The 5,460-nt window shown below is 40.1% G+C and overlaps 1 pseudogene; it reads left to right on the forward strand.

The window, feature by feature from the left end:
• The first annotated feature begins 239 nt into the window (after positions 1-239).
• On the forward strand, positions 240-3,126 carry LOC143269090 (bcl-2-associated transcription factor 1 pseudogene; annotated as a pseudogene).
• Positions 3,127-5,460: the final 2,334 nt, after the last annotated feature.

Here is a 5,460-nt window from a genome sequence, read left to right on the forward strand (position 1 = left end):
GACAATGGCTTTGCCCTAAATTCAGTTTGAATAAATAACCAACATTTACACCAAATGTCACAGGTTTTTATATTGAATTACTACTTTACTGTGAATGGACTTTTAAGCAAAGATACTGTTAGAAGAGTTGTCACTTAATGTACACTTACTATTCTGCAATGAAATAGAGTCCCTGGAGTTCCTCAAATATTAGATGCCAAAGATTGGCATCAAGACTGTGAGAAGGGGATCGTCTCCTCCTGGAGTCGGGAAATGGCCGCTGTGTAGTTCGCCGCGGAGAGAAAGCCCCGAACCCCGTGCTTCAGCGCGTCAGGAAGAATCTTGGCAGTATCTTAGAGACATCACTGACTTCTGGATCCTGCATAAATAAAGCCCAAGGAGAAAAGAAATGGGCCGCTCCAATTCTAGATCGCATTCTTCAAGATCAAAGTCTAGATCACAATCTAGTTCTAGATCAAGATCAAGATCACATTCTAGAAAGAAGAGATACAGTTCTAGGTCTCATTCCAGGACATATTCAAGGTCTCGTAGTAGAGATCGTATTTATTCTAGAGATTATCATCGAGATTACAGGAATAATAGAGGAATGAGACGGCCTTATGGGTACAGAGGAAGGGGTAGAGGGTATTATCAAGGAGGAGGTGGTAGATACCATCGAGGTGGCTATAGACCTGTCTGGAATAGAAGGCATTCTAGGAGTCCTAGATGAGGTCAGTCACATTCCAGGAGTCCAAAAAGAAGATCCGTTTCTTCTCAAAGATCCCGAAGCAGATCTCGTCGGTCATACAGATCCTCTAAGTCTCCAAGGTCATCATCATCTCGTTTTTTGTCCCCATATAGCAAATCTCCTGTCTCTAAAAGACGAGGGTCTCAGGAAAAACAAACCAAAAAAGCTGAAGGGGAACCCCAAGAAGAGAGTCCTTTGAAAAGCAAATCCCAGGAGGAACCAAAGGATACATTTGAACATGATCCATCTGAGTCTATTGATGAGTTTAATAAATCTGCCACATCTGGGGATATTTGGCCTGGCCTTTCAGCTTAAGACAATAGTCCGAGATCACCTCATAGTCCTTCACCTATTCCCCACCACCCAGTCAGAGTTCATCTTGTTCAGATGCCCCCATGCTTAGTACAGTCCACTCTGCCAAAAACACCCCTTCTCAGCATTCCCATTCCATTCAGCACAGCCATGAAAGGTCTGGATCTGGTTCCGTTGGAAATGGGTCTAGTAGATACAGTCCTTCCCAGAATAGTCCGAATCATCATATCCCTTCACAAAGAAGCCCTGCAAAGACAATCACACCACAGAATGCTCCAAGAGAGGAATCTAGGGGGCGGTCCTCTTTCTATCCTGATGGAGGAGATCAGGAAACAGCAAAGACAGGAACGTTTTTAAAAAGGTTCACAGATGAAGAGTCTAGAGTGTTCCTGCTTGATAGGGGTAACCCCAGGGATAAAGAGGCTCCAAAGGAGAAAGGGTCAGAGAAAGGCAGGGGAGAGGGAGATTGGGAAGACCAGGAAGTTCTAGATTACTTCAGTGATAAAGAGTCTGGAAAACAAAAATTCAATGATTCCGAAGGGGATGACACAGAGGAGGCAGAGGATTATAGACAGTTTAGGAAATCGGTCCTGGCAGATCAGGGGAAAAGTTTTGCTACTTCATCTCATCGGAATACTGAGGAGGAAGGACCCAAGTACAAGTCCAAAGTTTCACTGAAAGGCAATAGAGAAAGTGATGGATTTAGAGAAGACAAAAGTTACAAACTGAAAGAGACTGGATACCTAGTGGAAAGGCCTAGCACTGCAAAAGATAAGCACAAGGAAGAGGACAAAGGTTCTGAAGGAATAACAGTAAAGAAACACAGTCACCTGAGCAGGTAAAGTCTGAAAAGCTCAAAGACCTCTTTGAGTACAGTCCCCCTCTACACAAGAATCTAGAGACCCGAGAAAAGTCTATCTTCAGAGAGGAGAGCCCGCTTAGGATCAAAATGATAGCCAGTGACTCTCATCATCCCAAAGTCAAACTTAAAATGGCACCTGTTCCTCCTGATGATTCTAACAGGCCAGCATCCTTGACTAAAGACAGGCTACTTGCTAGTACGCTTGTCCATTCTGTCAAGAAGGAGCAAGAATTCCGATCCATCTTTGACCACATTAAGTTGCCTCAGGCCAGCAAAAGCACTTCAGAGTCATTTATACAACACATTGTATCCTTGGTTCATCATGTTAAAGAGCAATACTTCAAGTCACCTGCAGTGACCCTAAACGAGCGGTTCACTTCATACCAGAAAGCTACTGAAGAGCACAGTAGCCGGCAGAAGAGTCCTGAGATCCACAGGAGGATTGACATCTCTCAAAGTGCTCTGAGGAAGCATACCCGTTTAGCAGGGGAGGAGAGAGTTTTTAAAGAAGAAAATCAGAAGGGAGATAAAAAATTAAGGTGTGATTCAGCTGATCTTCGGCATGACATTGACCGTCGCCGTAAAGAAAGAAGTAAAGAACGGGGTGATTCCAAGGGCTCCAGAGAATCTAGTGGATCAAGAAAGCAAGAAAAATCTCCAAAAAGATTACAAGGAATACAAATCTTACAAAGATGACAGCTAACATAAAGGTAGAGAGCAAGACCATTCTCGATCATCATCCTCTTCAGCATCCCCTTCCTCACCCAGTTCTCGAGAAGAAAAAGAGAGTAAGAAAGAAAGAGAAGAAGAGTTTAAAACTCACCATGAGATGAAAGACTACTCGGGATTTGCAGGAGTTAGCAGACCTCGAGGAACCTTTCAGATGACAGAGATGATGGTGTGGATTATTGGGCCAAAAGAGGAAGAGGTCGTGGTACTTTTCAACGCGGCAGAGGGCGCTTTAATTTCAAAAAATCAGGTAGCAGTCCAAAATGGACTCATGACAAATACCAAGAGGATGGGATTGTTGAAGATGAAGAGGAGACCATGGAAAATAATGAAGAGAAGAAGGACAGATGCAAAGAAGAAAAGGAATAGTCTGAAGATTGCAACAGAGAGCAGAACTTGACACACATTTTTTTTAAAGCTGATTTTTGTTTTCAAATAAGAATGTAAACATTTTACTTAAAATTTACTGTTTGCAAGTAGTCTATAGAAATTTTGTTTTAAGTCTTCAAATACCTTGGAAACATAGTAGACTGTATGTTGAAAATTGTATTGAAATAAAGTAGGAAATGTTCCATTAAAAAAAAAAAAAGACTGTGAGAAGGGAAGTGGGCAGAAAGAAGACATCTGACTCAAATTTTATTATTTCACCCATATTGTTTACACATAAGCATACAGATTTATGCACATAAAGGCTGAGTGATTGTGTGCACTAGCATAACACAGAAGACACTGTAGTCGGATGTTTCTACGTGTCCTACCCAACCTGTGGTAGGGACAAATCTCTTCTGTTTGGAGTCCTACAGCTGCTTATAAAATAATCACTCGCCGGGCGGTGGTGGCACACGCCTTTAATCCCAGCACTCGGGAGGCAGAGGCAGGCGGATCTTTGTGAGTTCGAGGCCAGCCTGGTCTACCTAGTGAGTTCCAGGAAAGGCGCAAAGCTACACAGAGAAACCCTGTCTTGAAAAACCAAAAAAAAAAAAAAAAAAAAAAAAAAAAATAATAATAATAATAATAATAATCACTCAGAGGCTTATATTCATTATGAACTGTATGGTCTCTGGCAGGTCTCTTGTGGTTCCCAGTGTCTCTTCTGCCTCTCCTTTCCTCTTCCTCTCTCTCCAGTTGGAATGTACTGCCTAAACTTATTCTGCCTCACCATTGGCCAGCTTTATTAATCAACTAATCAGAGCAACACATATTCAGAGCATACAGAAAGACATCCCACAAAACTTCTCCTTTTCTGTCTAGTCAAAAAGAAAGGTTTTAACTTAAACATAGTAAAATTACATATAACAAACAGTTATCAACCATGAATTACAGTTACAATATCTAATCTATTTGTACTTGGCAAAATGAAAAAAATACCTCTATCATCTATATTTCTGTGAGTCTAAATTTTCATATCTAATTTATCTTTTATCATAACCAAGGAAAATGATCATTATAACTATCTAGTCTTTAACTCCAACAAAAACCCCAGAAGGATATAATATTATGTCAGTAAACAGGAAAAGCATTGTAAGCAACTTTCGAAAATCTAGAATGACAGAGACAGTTGGCTGCCTGGACAGTCATCTGAAATTCCTCTGTAACGTTTAAGCATCCATCTTCAGCCTATAGGCCTAGAGTTTTTCAAGTCACTTCTCCAGAGGTTCAGTGGCAGGTTTGTGTTGGGCCTTGAGTGCTGTTGGAAAATGCCATCATGATAAGAAAACAAAGCTTAAAATGACCACAGGCATTGAGATTTTAAAACTAGGAGCCTCATAATAGGTTAGTTTGTAGTTCTATAATTTTCTCAAAACAAAATAAATACCATGGTAAGTTTGTATCTGGAGATATCCAAAACAGTAAAAGATCCTGTGTGGTGGGCACACATGTTTATGCTTTAGTTGAATATGCATGGATATGAGCACATTTTGGTTTTGAATTTGAATCTTTCATTCCAGTGATGGAGTTTGTATCTCAGAGGAATACTCAGATTCAAACTTTAAATTATAAGAGTCAGCCTCCTTATGGTCTTCTCTTTCTGGGCAATAATTCTTGTGGACATATGGAAAATGATTTTTGAGTCATATAAGTCAATATCTGATGAAATGAGTTTAGCAGAAACTTTCCAAATATTCACCTTTTGGCTGAAGCCAAGCCTGGAGAGTTTAAAACCCAGAAGGGAATCTTGGAGAAAGTTATGAATGAATAGGTTCTAGTTTATTATGGAAATTCAATTGTAACCAAGTACTACAGTGTGTCTAGACTGACAAGACTTGGTTGCCAATGATACAGTGCTCAAGTTTCACGAGAACTCTGTCTGGAAAGTATGCAAGATGTTGGATGGTGAGAACCTACCAGAGGTCCATGTGTGCTGTGGCCACTGTTGAGAAGGCACTCATTCCTCTTTCCAAAAAGGGTACAGTTGGAAAAGCAAGAGAATTAGGAACACTGTTCAGTAGACATAGCATAAGGCTGGGAGAGAAAAGTGCTGGGAAGGGGCAATGATTTTATGAGTTTAAAATATAATCTTTAAAATGTCTTATTTTAAATTATTTTGTTTTGTTTTCTTTCTTTTTTTTTTTTTTAATCACTGTTGTTTTGTTTAGGCTCATTTGACCAAGCAATTTCTCTATGATGATTTTAGAAGAACCCTGTCTGTGATAAAATTAAAGGGTGAGTATCTCTCCTAACATATTCACCAAAAGACTGAATTGAAATTCTTCAGATTCTAAGAGGCTTCGGGGGGCATCTAAATGGAAATCAGACATGATTCAGTCGTAAAGGGATTCCTTAAGAGTTAGAGAAGAAACATATTTTAAGGACCCAATTTCTAACAGGA

Source organism: Peromyscus maniculatus, chromosome 17, assembly GCF_049852395.1.
Source record: "Peromyscus maniculatus bairdii isolate BWxNUB_F1_BW_parent chromosome 17, HU_Pman_BW_mat_3.1, whole genome shotgun sequence".
In the NCBI taxonomy this organism is placed as follows: Eukaryota; Metazoa; Chordata; class Mammalia; order Rodentia; family Cricetidae; genus Peromyscus; species Peromyscus maniculatus.